General features: G+C 41.6%; 1 protein-coding gene and 1 pseudogene across 1 annotated transcript in view; one reads left to right on the plus strand and one right to left on the minus strand.

Moving 5' to 3' along the window:
• The window catches only part of CD58 (CD58 molecule), a 91186-nt gene that overhangs the window by 48888 nt on the left and 28729 nt on the right, over positions 1 to 13569 (minus strand). The gene's annotated exons all lie outside the window — the stretch shown is intronic.
• Positions 2439 to 2759, plus strand: LOC122725531 (annotated as a pseudogene).

The following is a 13569-nucleotide window of genomic DNA, read 5'->3' on the forward strand; positions in this document are numbered from 1 at the left end:
GAGATCTGAAGATCCTAACCCCCAAGGAATCTTTAAACTCTCCCAAGGGAAAAGCAGCTCTGTCCTCAACCTAAGGAATGGATGTTGCTGAGCAAGAAGAGCCTGGTACATTGACAATACCAAGGTCTGCAAGATGATATGAAGGTTATGGATGGATGCTGTATATCCCCATTATTCAAATTCATTATTCAAAGATCCCTTCCCAGTTTTTGCATTTCCTCTTGCTTTGTAATTTCCTCCTGTCTCTTTGTTTTGGAAACATATAAAAGACCAGGCCTTCTCTTACTGAGGGTGACAGTTTTTCCATAGTGATTCTATCCCCCTGCCATATATTCCTCTCTCCTAATAAATCTCTTTTTATTTTACAAGATTTGTGATGGGGGCAGTTAGGTGGTACAGTGGATAAAGCACTGGCCTTGGATTCAGGAGGACCTGAGTTCAAATCCAGCCTCAGACACTTGACACTTAACTAGCTGTGTGACCCTGGGCAAGTCACTTAACCCTCATTGCCCTGCAAAAAACAAAAAACAAAACAACAACAACAAAAAAGATTTGTGATGAACCTCTAGTTCTTTGAGTGAGCTAGCCTCCCCCCCATCCCCCACCATTTTCAGGTCACAAGTCCCCCCGCCCCCAACATATCACTACTACTTGTACTAAGGTTTACCTATATAAAAACAGGCAAAAGACAAGAAGCTTACAAAGGGGGGGGGGGTAAGGGAGAGACATGCAAGCAATCATGTATGAAGAAGTTATAAATAAGATAAATAGGAAATAACAGAGAGAAAGCACTAGAATTAAAAGGGCTTAGGGAAGGCTCTCTGGAATCTCACATCAAGATCACATCAGCTCAAAAACTCAAACTTCTTCAGTATCCTCTGCCTGCCCCCACAACTTTCCCCTTTTTTTGCTTCTCCTCTCCCACCTCCATTGTCAACTTCTTTCAATGTGTTGTCTTTTTCCTCATTACGTTATGAACTCCTTTAGATCAGAGATGGACATTTGCCTTTCTTTGTATCTCCAACACTTGGCACAGTGCCTTGGCAACACATCAGTTGCTAAAAGAAAGAGGACCGATATCTTATCTCCCATCATTGTCCACTTTTTGAGGATGTTTGTAGAGAAGACTTCTTCTTTAGGTATGAGCTAGGCTTGGTGACCACTGAGGTTCCTTTTGCCTCTGAGAGATAGCAAATTTACAAGGCAGGGGAAAGGAAGAACACAGTGCAGGAAAGGAAGGGAGGAAGGAGAACCAATGAGCATATGGAGCCAAATAATAGATACTAGAGTTATGGGTAAGAGGAGAACTGGAATACTTTTGGAGGGAGCAGACTTGTCAAATAAGAGAGCGGCTACTCATGGTGATTCATGAAGGCAATGACAAACCACTCCAGTAGCTTTGCCAAGAAAACCCCAAATGGGGTCACAAATAGTCAAACATGACTGAGAAAAATGACTAAACAATAACAAAGAACCTAGAGAGCCTAGATAAAGATTATGAAATCCTAGTAAAAAATTTCAAGGTCTAAAGACTGAAGAGTGTGAGAAATAATTATTAATAATGAATTTCTTGGGGGACCCAGATATCAGTTTCAGTCCTTTCTTTCCCCCCACCCCCCCTCCAGAAAGTCCAGTTCTAGGGAACTTCAGCAAATCTTGTCCAGGACAAACCCAAGGGAACAAAAGAAATGGAAACTGATTCTTTTCTTTAGCTAAGTGAAGAATACTGGAATTTGCCCTTCTTTTACATACTCTTTCTTGAGTTCATTTTATTTTTTTCTGGCAATGGGGGTTGACTTACCCAGGGTCACACAGCTAGTAAGTGTCAAGTGTCTGAGGCTGGATTTGAACTCAGGTACTCCTGAATCCAGGGCCGGTGCTTTTGAGTTCATTTTCAATTTAGGCCACCCTCAAGTCATGTCAATCAATGGAACTTGAATGATGCTAATCAATTAGCTCAGATCAATATACAATGACTGTGAGGAAATGGGTATTGGTCTCCTTTCAATAAGAATATAATAGTTACCATTCAAATTACACTCCTCCAGACCTGTTTGAGGAAAAAGCCTCCTTCTCCCCCCTCCCCCAACAAAATCACAGGATTTAGGGAAACCCTGGGCTGGTCACAATTAGGTCTGCTCCAGAGCTGTGTCTATATAAAGGAGGAATGGAAGAGTTGTCCCTGTATCACTTCCCCTATTGGTTAAGAAATAATGCGTTCTGAGGGGCAGCTAGGTGGCGCAGTGGATAGAGCACCAGCCCTGGAGTCAGGAGTACTTGAGTTCAAATCCAGCCTCAGACACTTAACACTTGCTAGCTGTGTGACCCTGGGAAAGTCACTTAACCCCAATTTCCTCACTAAAAAAAACTTAAAAAAAAAAAAAAAGAAAAAAAAAGAAGTACTGTGTTCTGGACGTTGAGGCTACAATCGCGCCGCAGCCATGGCTATCTGCTACCCCATGGCCGTGGGCCTCAACAAGGGCCACAAAGTTACCAAGAACGTTTCGAAGTCACGACACTGCCGCCGCCGTGGGCGCCTGACCAAACACACCAAGTTTGTGCGAGATATGGTCTGGGAGCTGTGTGGGTTTGCCCCTCATGAGAGGTGAGCCATGGAATTGTTAAAGGTCTCCAAGGATCAGCGAGCCCTAAAGTTCATCAAAAAAAGGGTGGGAACTCACATGCAAGCCAAGAGGAAGAGAGAGGAACTCAGCAACATCCTGGCTGCCATGAGGAAGGCCACTGCCAAGAAAGACTAGACTGGACCCTGCCTGCCTTGTCCCAGTTATCCAATAAATTATCCAATAAAGATTTGACAAACAAACAAACAAAAAAAGAAATACTGCGTTCTGATTAGCTAGTTTTTGGTGTAGATTGTAATCCTTGAGTAATCAAAATAATGGTGAAAAAGGGGAGGGGCCATTTGAGTTAGGGACTAGGAGATAAAAAGGCCTTCGAGCCTCCATTTTGTGGTCACCCACCAGCTGGACAAGGGGTGGCCCATTCTCGAGAGAATAACAATAAATGAGGCTTTGACACACCACCAACGCTGACTTCCAGAAGTTATTGGAGTGATATTCCTCAAAATGACCCACCTCTATCTAAAGAGGATAAAACCCTTGGCCATGCCAGGGTCGGGATATTGGCCCTCTTTAGCCAATCCCTTGTCTCAATGCTTTCTCTTGGTATACACTCTTCCTCTTAGGACTATGTAAGTATGAAGGCCTGAGACTATGAGAAGTTAGGGAGAAATGTAGTCAATACTTTACTGATTGATAATATTAATTAATAATAAATGCTTATGGCCCAAATTGGTATAATAGGCATTAATATATAAATAGCAATTAATGTATAAAGTATAGTATTAATGTATAAAGTATAGTATTAGCAAATAATTTTAGAAAACACAAGAATAAGATAATCGTTGGTTAAGATAATATCTGGGGCAGCTAGATGGCGCAGTGGATAAAGCACCGGCCCTGGAGTCAGGAGGACATGAGTTCAAATCCGGCCTCAGACACTTAACACTTATTGGCTGTGTGACCCTGGGCAAGTCACTTAACCCCAACTGCCTCACAAAAAAAAAAAAAAGATAATGTCTAAAACAAAACAAAAACAAACAAAAACCTGGGGCATCTAGGTGGTGAAGCAGATAAAGCACCGGCCCTGGATTCAGGAAGACCTGAATTCAAAACCGGCCTCACACACTTGACACCTACTAGCTGTGTGACCCTGGGCAAGTCACTTAACCCTCATTGCCCTGCCAAAAAAACCCAACAAAACAAAAATGAAGAAAAAGATAATGTCCAAAAATAGGATGTGGATTTCTGGGCAATAGTTTAAAATATAGGAATGAAAAGCTCTTGGCTAGGATGTCATATACCTAAACAGAGGTAATAAAAACAAAACAAAAACAAAACTCCACATTTTCCTAGTTTTGTGATTCTAAACTAAAGGACTTTATACTAAAAAGGAAGAGGGGGGCGGCTAGGTGGCACAGTGGATAAAGCACCAGCCCTGGATTCAGGAGTACCTGAGTTCAAATCCGGCCTCAGACACTTGACACTTAACTAGCTGTGTGACCCTGGGCAAGTCACTTAACCCCCATTGCCCCGCAAAAAAACAAACAAACAAAAAAAGGAAGAACAGGAAGGAAAACAGACCTAAGAATACTGGTACCACAGAGAGTAGCAGAAAGGATGAAGAATTGCAGAAGACCTAGGTTATAGTATAGAAGAATCCAGCCTGTAACAAAATCCATGGCTTCAGGCATCTATAGGCAAATGCAGGAAGCAAAGATAATGAACAGGACCAACAATTTCCCCACACTAGGAAGTAAAGGTGACTTCAAAGTCAGGCCCACAAAGAGTCATTTGGAACCTGGGGTCCTTGGGAAAGAAGACTGAAGTACCCTCTAGGGGAGAAAATGTTTTTCAGAAAACCACAAACTTTCTAAGGCACCAGAAATAAAAATTCTGCTCTCCAGAATTCAGAAAAATAAAATTCCGGTAGTGGAATGTGGTTGAGATAGCCCAGAAAAGGAAGTAAGTAGATGTGGCTGCCAGTGTGAGAGCAAGGAATCTGGAACAGAAAAGGAAGCAGCTCTGCGATGGCACTTCATGTATTCTACACCAAGAGGCAAAAGCCTCCTAACTTCCTGCTTAAGTTTCTGTTCACAGGTTTCACTAAGGCGGGCTCACTGTTGGAATATTTGATATTTAAAGTGGTGCAGGAAGACCTGAGTTCAAATCCGGCCTCAGACACTTGACCCTGGGCAAATCACTTAATTCTGATTCTCCCCCCCCCCAAAAAAAAAGGGTTTTAAAAAAAGGGAATTATTAAGTAGCAACCAAAATAACTACCAGTCTATATGCCTATCCTCCCATCTATACAAAAACCTTTATGAAAGTCATCCATGGTGGCAGCTAGGTGGCGCAGTGGATAGAGCACCAGCCCTGGAGTCAGGAGGACCTGAATTCAAATCCAGCCTCAGACACTTGACACTTACTAGCTGTGTGACCCTGGGCAAGTCACACAGCTCCAAAAAAAAAAAAAAAAGTCAGCTATGCATCAACTGGGAGCATCCTTGATTGGTGGAGAACAAGTAGGCCTTTATGAATAATATCTAACTAAGTATTTTATCTTTGCCATTTCCCAGTTGAAATACATTGAAAATATACAGTCCCATTGCACTTATTGCTTGCTTATTGCCCCCCAAAAGCATTTGATTCAGGAGAATCAATATACTTGAAGACAATTATTGTGTTTCTCCCTGAATCTTTTTTATCTTATTTTATTTTTGGTGAGGCAATTGGGGTTAAGTGACTTGCCCAAGGTCACACAGCTAGTGTCAAGTGTCTGAGGCCAGATTTGAACTCAGGTCCTCCTGACTTCAGAACCTGTGCTTGGTGCTCTATCCACTGCGCCACTTAGCTCCCCCCCCCCCCCCGAGTCTTTTTTAGAATATTTTTTAGGCTAAATATGCCTATTTCCTTCAACTGACCCTTGTATGACATGGACTCAAGGCCCTTCACCAACCTTATTCCTTGATCTGGCCATTCTGCAGCTTATCCATATTGGTTTTCACGTGGGGTTTAGGATGACCAGAAAAGAGGTCAGACATATCAAGGAATTAAGGGACTATTAGAGCTTAGCTTGGCTAACTAGATAACAGGAAGGACAAACCTAAGAAGTAAGGGGAGATAAAATTCTATATCAGGAAAGTCAATTAGGCATGGCTACTACCTGACCAGAGCCAGGAGACATAGATAACTAAAAAATAATCCCCCTCAACTCTCAGGAATATGACAAGCATCCAAGCTTTCCCCACCCCACCCCAAAAAGGAACTTTCCATTTTCAGGTGATTACTCCATCTACCCTCTATAAAAGCTTTTGCTTTTCTTCTGTTCAGGGAAGATGTTTCTAATTCACCTACTCCCCAGGGATAAAGTCTTTGACTTACCCCTCACTCACTTTCTCCAGTGCCAAATAAAAGACCATTTTAATCCTAATTGGACTGTGTGAGAGTATAATTCTTTGTTTGTTTTGTTTTGTGGGACAATGAGGGTTAAGTGACTTGCCCAGGATCACACATCTAGTTAAGTGTCAAGTGTCTGAGTCCCCATTTGAATTCAGGTCCTCCTGAATCCAGGGGCGATGCTTTATCCACTGCACCCCCCAGCTGCCCCTGAAAGCATAATTCTTTACAGAGGAATACCTAAGGACCCCCACCTATTTCCCCCGTGACAGTCTTAAGTGTGGTGTTCCCAACTGGACACAACACTCCAGATGAGGTCTGACAAGGACAGGGCTGTCATCTCCCTATTTCTGGGAGCTATGTTTCCCTCTAATAGTATTCTCATCTAATCCTTCTCTCTCTATCTTCCTTCTGCAGAAGAATAATATGAGATATTTGATCAAAAGTTTAGTGGCTATGTGGTGCAGTGGTTAAAGCGCCAGGCCTGGAGGCAGGAAGATTCATCTTCCCCAGTCCAAATCTGGCCTCAGACACTTAGCTGTATGACTCTGGGCAAGTCAATCTGGGCTCTTTCCAATCGCTGCTTCCTTTCTAGACAGTCATCAGAGATCTCTTTAAAGTTCCATTCAAAAATTCCCTAGGAATTAAGTCAAATTCAACTGCTCATAATTTACAGACTCTTGTTATCTTCCTTGTTTTTGAAAATCAGGACATTTGACACCCAATCTTGTGATGTCTTTCCGGTCTTCCACGACCCCTTTTTTACTTTCCCAATCACCTAGAATTCAGAGCCACTGTGATGTCCTGAGGTCTCTACTATGTTGCCCCTTGTCATACTAGTCTGTCATCCTTGACTCAAGGTGTTGAGATAATATCCTGTGTCCTTTGGGACACAGAGGTGTTTTTTTGGAGGTGCAGCCTGAGCTTCAGTGAGTGGGTGGAATGGTGAGAGGTCTTCACTAGACTAGAGGCTAAAGATAATAGATAAGAATAAGCCCCCCCTTCCCTTCTCTCCTTGAACACTGTCAGCACCCTGGTGCAGGCCTTTATCACCTCAGTCTGGAGGATTACACTCACCTGCCCATTAGTCTCCTGGCTCAATCTGTCTCTACTCCATTTAAATGGCAAACAGATCTTCCTGAAGTACAGGTCTGACCATGTCACCATCTCATTCAATAAACTCCAGTGACTCCCTGTTACTTCAAGGATCAGATCTAAAAACCTCAGCGTGGCTATTAAAACCCATCGAAATCTGGCCCTTCCTATGTTTCCAGACTTCTTATACCCTCCTAATGCTCACATAATCTGCCACTTCAGGACAAGAGACTCCTTGCTGTTAGCCACACAAAACAATCCATCTTCCAACTCAGGGCATTTTTACTTGCTCTCCATCCTCATCTCTGCGTCCCGGCCTCCCTAGCTTCCTTCAAGTCTCGGCAGAAGCCTCATATTTTGCAAAGTCTTTGCCAACCACCAGTCAATCAATGTGAGGGCCTTCCCTCTATGGGCTACCTCCGATTTCTCCTGTATGTCCCATTTTTACATACAGGGCTGTTTGCAGACTATCGCCCCCATTAGACTTGGAGCTCTCCTGAGAGCAGGGACTAGGATTTGTTTATTTGTTTTGGATTCTGTTGTTGCTTGGCCTTTCTTTGTACCGTTAGTGCTTGGCACGGGGTCTAGCAAATAGAAGGACCTTAATAAAGTTGTATTGACTAACTGACGAGCCTACAGCATATGCCGATTATGGGAGAACTGCTTGTTTAAACTAAAGGAGAGGTGAAGAAGTAGAAGAGTCCATCTATCTCATTTTATAGAAGAGAAAACTGAGTTTTATAAAGTTTAAGTGGGGGCCAGCTAGGTAGCACAGTGGAAAGAGCACCGGTCCTGCATTCAGAAGGACCTGAGTTCAAATTCGGCCTCAGACACTTGACATTTACTAGCTGTGTGACCCTGGGCAAGTCACTTAACCCCCATTGCCCCACAAAAAAAAAAAAGAAAGTTTAAGTGACTGGTCCAAGATCATACAACTAATAAATGGAGGGGCCTGGATTCAGACTCACAGATAGCCCGCCCCCCCCCCCGCCCCGAATCTGAACATTAATAAGTTTCAAATAATGAGTTTTTAAAAAATTAAATAAATAATAAAACAGATCTGTGCTCATGTACTTAGTATGGATGAACAAAAAATTCCCACTCCCAACTAATTGCTTTGGATTAATTTTGTAGCTATCTACAATGCAACTAGAAGTGGCACAATGGATACAGTGTCTGACCTGGCCTGGACTCCCTGAGCTGGAGAGGGAAATGGCAAACCACTCCAGTATCTTTGCCCAAAAATACCCCAAAGGGGGTCAGGGAAAGTCAAACAGGACTGAAATGACTGAACAACAACTACATTTTGTATCCACTTCCTGATACATACTTTTTGTTGCAACCTGGGAAATGATACACGGACAAGTCAATACAAGAGATGAAACAGTCCTTCAGTCATTTAAGAAAAAAGGGGGAGCCTCTTGAAATTTCTTAAGTCTTCTTATCTCCAGGTCTAGGACTCTATCCACTGTGCTACCTTGTTGCCATGAGTCATCAAGAATAGGGGCTCATTCTGCTTGACCACAGAAGGCAGAACTGAAAGCAATGGGTAGAAGATTCTAAGAGGACGGTGTGGTCTCTTTGTAAGCAAACTTCTTAGTACAGAGAGTGATTTCTAAGTACAATGGGCTGTTTGGAAAAAAAGTAACATCCTATTTCAGTTGTTGTTCAACTTACTTTTCAGTCATGTCCCACTCTTTGAGACCCCATTTGGGGTTTCCTTGGCAGATACCAGAGTGGTTTGTCATTTCCTTCTCTCCAACTTGTTTTATTGATGAAGAAACTGAGGAAAACAGGGCAAAATGATTTGACCAGGATCTGAGGAAAACAGGGTAAAATGATTTGACCAGGATCACACAGCTAGCAAGTGTCTGTGGCCAGATTTGAATTCAGGAAGATGAGTCTTCCTAACTCCAGGCCTGGTACTTCATCCACTGTACTATCTAGCTGCCCTATAAAACAGTAATACAGAGTGATTTCAGGAGGTGGATATGGCTTCCTGTAGGAGGGAGCATCAGAGCTAGAATGGAAAGGAAACTAAAAGGTGGAGGGGAGCAGTGAGTGCATCTCGGGAATAGGGAACACAAAGAAACAAGAAGATGAAATCTATAGGGTGAGAACATATAGGAGATAGCTGGATTGGAGTACATGTGGGGAAATAATGCCTGGAAAGGTACGTGTATGAATTTAAATCCAACTAAAGTCACGAAATGTGAAGATTATTTAAATAATGATAGCATTAACATAGTACTTGACAAATATTATCTTACTTTATTCACACAACAACCCTGGAGAAAGGTACTATTATTATTCCCATTTTAGTGATGTAAAAACTGAGGCTGAGAGCACTTAAGTGACTTGGCCAGGGTTACACAATTAGTAACTAGGCTGTAGCTGGATTTGAACTCAGATCTTCCTGACTCCAAACCTGAACTCTATCCACTGCAACACCTAGTCACTTAATAACATGATATATAACCTTCTAGCTCTCTATCTTATCCCCTCTTGCCTAGATTATTACAGTAGTCTTCAAATAGTTCTTCGTGTAGTTCCTGTCCTCTCCCATCTATCCTCCACACGGCTGTCAGATGATGCCACTTTCCCCATTTAAAAAACCCAAAAAACAAAACCTTAAGTGGCTCACTATTGCCTGGAGGATAAAAATACAAATTCCTGTGTTTAGCAGTTTAATGTCCTTACCATTTAGTGCCAGCTCACCTGGGAAAATAGTATATTTGTATGGATATATATGTATATGTATATGTATATGTATATGTATATGTATATGTATATGTATATGTATATGTATATGTGTGTGTGTGTGTAAATATAGATAAATAGTTCAGAAGGCAGTTAGGTGGCCAATGGATAGAGAGAGCATCAGGCCTGGAGTCCCGAAGACCTGAGTTCAAATACAAGCTTAGACAATTATTAGCTCTGTGACCCTGCGCAAGTCACTTAACCCTGTTTGCCTCAGTTTCCCCATCTGGAAAATGAGCTGGAGAAGGAAATGGCAAACAATTCCAGTATCTCTGCCAAGAAACCCAAATGGAACGGTTCAGGCAGAGTCACACACACAATGGAAATGACTGAAAATACAATATATTTCGAACACTTAATTTCTATTTTAAATACATTTGAGGAGCAGCTAGGTGGCGCAGTGGATAAAGCACTGGGCCTGGATTCAGGAGGACCTGAGTTCAAATATGACCTCAGACACTTGACAGTAGCTGTGTGACCCTGGGCAAGTCACTTAACCCTCATTGCCCCCCCCCCCAATTTGAAGCCCCATATTATCAAGTGTTCCCTCCTGTATTTGCAGAGATTGGGGCGAGAAGCCATAGGGGTGAAGCAGGCTATATCATGTTATGCTTTTTCAATGTTGATTAGGTTTTCAGAATCATCTTAGTCCTTTTTTTATTCTTTATTATAAGAGATGTAGTAATCCTGACTACATTTTAACAGACATGGGAAGACATTACTGACATGAAAATTAGCCTTGCACCAGCTGTCTGTGCAATCAGACCATTGTCTCATAAGAACGAAGGGCAGAATTTATAATAAACAAGAAGAAAGAATAGTAATAAAAATGATATAGCATACAATTAAGAAGATTTAACCCAGAATTATTTAAATAAACTCTTGAAAGTCAAAAATAGGAAATGGACAACAGAAATTATATTGGCCCTGATTATAATAATTTCATCTGGAAGTTAAATTAATGTGGATTAATTGCTGCAACAGAGACTAAAAGACTAGAAAGAGCAACAAACACTGGACTTGCCAGACGGTGAGAGATGGTTAGCAAAGGGAACACTGGGTGAGAACATGAACTCATCTGCAAAATCTCACAAAGAAGAATGATGGACAATCCTGAGTAGTATTGTCTCATAAAGTAGAGAGAAGCAGAAAGGGTAAAACTGCTTTAAAGAAAGCTTGATTCACACTTGCTAGCTGTGTGACCCTGGGCAAGTCACTTAACCATCATTGCCCAGCAAAAAAAAAAAAAAAAAAGAGAGAGAGAAAAGAAAAAGAAAGATTGGCAAGATATCCTACTAAGTCATCCTAAGGCATTTGGGAGTGAAAATGGAAAGAAGACTCCAAAGCGAGAGAAAAAAGGAGAGGATCTAGGAAAAAAACCTCAAGAAATTGCTTTCTCCATCAAGCACTGTGATGGATCCTAACATTACAGTCTCCGAGGTGCTCACAAAGGGGGTTGTTCTTTGTTCTTTGTTTTCAAAGAGAACCAAGGACATCATGGGGTGATGTCAGGACTTGGGAGTGAATTGGACTGAAGTGAGGTAGAGTTGCACAGAGTCGTCAGCCTCCCTGTCTCTTCCAGAGTCATCGAAGTCCAGTGGCAGGACAAAAGTCAGGACAACTGGGGATGGCGCAGTCTGCATGGATAACCTTGATTACTTGGATGTCTGACCAAGCTCTAAGTACTCTACAACACCTGCTTCAGCTGCCATCATGGCCTTTGGAAGACGCTCTTATCATCCGCCCATTCTGAAAAGTTTCACATGCTCTGAGTAGACACCACACCCCACCCTACCCCACCTCACAGATGGGCTCAAGGCCCATTGCTTACCCTCAACCTCATTAAGCCTGTCTGCCAAGATAACTGAGTAGGGTGTGGCCACTGTGTATGCTACAGCTTGTTGGAGCCACAGTTGAAAGTTGGATGAATCCAGGGGCCATAAAAATGAATGAGCAGCTCAGAAAAGGGCTGGGGAGCCCTCACACCAGAGCTGCCAGTCCTCCTTGAACACCCCTTACAAAGAAAGTAAAAAGGGTGCTAAAGAGAACAAAAATAAAAGATAGGCTGGTCACATAGCTACACATTATGATATTGAGGAAATGAAAAGAAGGCTTTCCAGAGGATGTGAAAAAACGTTTCACAGGATGGGTTGGCACGGATAAATTTTGATGTACGTCATGGAAGAGAACTCCTGAAACAATGAGATCAGCTCTAATTCAGTATGAGTACTGGAAAGGACAACTTAAAAATCTTCTTAAAATGTTATTTTTCTTTGAAACTAGAAATCTTATAAAAACAAATGTTGAAAACTATCTCTACATGTAACTGGAAAATAATAAAATACTTTTATAATTTAAAAAATTGTTTTTCAAGAACTAAATTTATTCTCTGACTTTCCCATTATCCCTCATTGAGCAGCTTAAAAACAAAATACCAAATTCCAGAAATACTGATGAACATCGTCCTGCAAAACAAATTCCCACATTGATCATAAAAAAACTACAAAAATTGTACCAAAAAACTGCATTTTGGGGGCCACTAGGTGGCACAGTGGCTAAAGTACTGGCCCTGGATTCAGGAGGACCTGAGTTCAAATCCGACCTCAAACACTTGACCCTTAACTAGCTGTGTGACCCTGGGCAAGTCACTTAACCCTCATTGCCCCACCCCCCATAAAAACAAAAACAAATGCCCATCACTTTCTGCATTTTCAATCCATCATCTATCAGGAGGTAGTGGCATGTTTCATGTCCAATCTTTCGAACTTGTGGTCTATCATTGAATTGATCAGAATTCTAAAGTCTTTCAAAGTTGCTTTTCTCTATGTTCTTCCAGTTCTCATTTTATTCCATATCAGTTCATAAAGGTTTCTTCTGAAATTCTCCAATACATTATTTCATATAGCACAATAATAATAATATTCAATTAACATTCATAGAGCAAATCTCTTCATCCATTCAATCAACAAAATTTGAAAATATTATTAATTGCCTACCATATGCCAGGTATGGTGTTAAGTGCCGGGGATACAAAAAAGTTTGATCAGTGAAAATGTTCAACCATGACCCCAAAGGGGTGATGATGAACCAGGCTTCATGGCTACACCAAGCAGAGGTAAACTAGGTTTGAGTGCTAAGTGCTAGGGATGAAAAGAAGTGCAAAACAACATAGCAAATGTGGGGAATTTCTTTAGCTTGACTAGGTTCATTTGTTGGGTTTTTTTTTCTTTTCTGGGAGGTGGGGAGAACCAGTACATCCAAAAAAGAAAGAAAGAATAGAAAAAGAAAAGGGGATTCACTGTAGGACTCCCAAAGAAGCAGGAAATCTGTGTAAGTAATATGTTGAATTTATATACTTTTTAAAAAGCAGGCTCTATGAAACAGTTACCCTTTCACAACTAATCCTTTTTCTGTTTTACTTAGTATGGAGAAATGGATTTTTTGGGGGTGGGAGGAGCAATGAGGGTTAAGTGACTTGCCCGGGGTCACATAGCTAATTTCAAGATCTGAGGCCGCATTTGAACTCAGGTTCCCCTGAATCCAGGGCTGGTATACCACCTAGCTACCCCATGAAATGAATTTTTAAAACATTTTTAAAACTCTGAATATTATAAAAAAAGAATCCCAAGATCATGTTACAGACTCCTGCCACTTGTGGGCAAAGCTGGCCCAAGCTATATTTAGAACTAACTTGGTTTAAAGTCCATTTAAAGGCAAAGTTTTTTAGGCAGGCCTG

The sequence above is a fragment of the Dromiciops gliroides genome, chromosome 4 (genome assembly GCF_019393635.1).
Source record: "Dromiciops gliroides isolate mDroGli1 chromosome 4, mDroGli1.pri, whole genome shotgun sequence".
Classification (NCBI taxonomy): domain Eukaryota; kingdom Metazoa; phylum Chordata; class Mammalia; order Microbiotheria; family Microbiotheriidae; genus Dromiciops; species Dromiciops gliroides.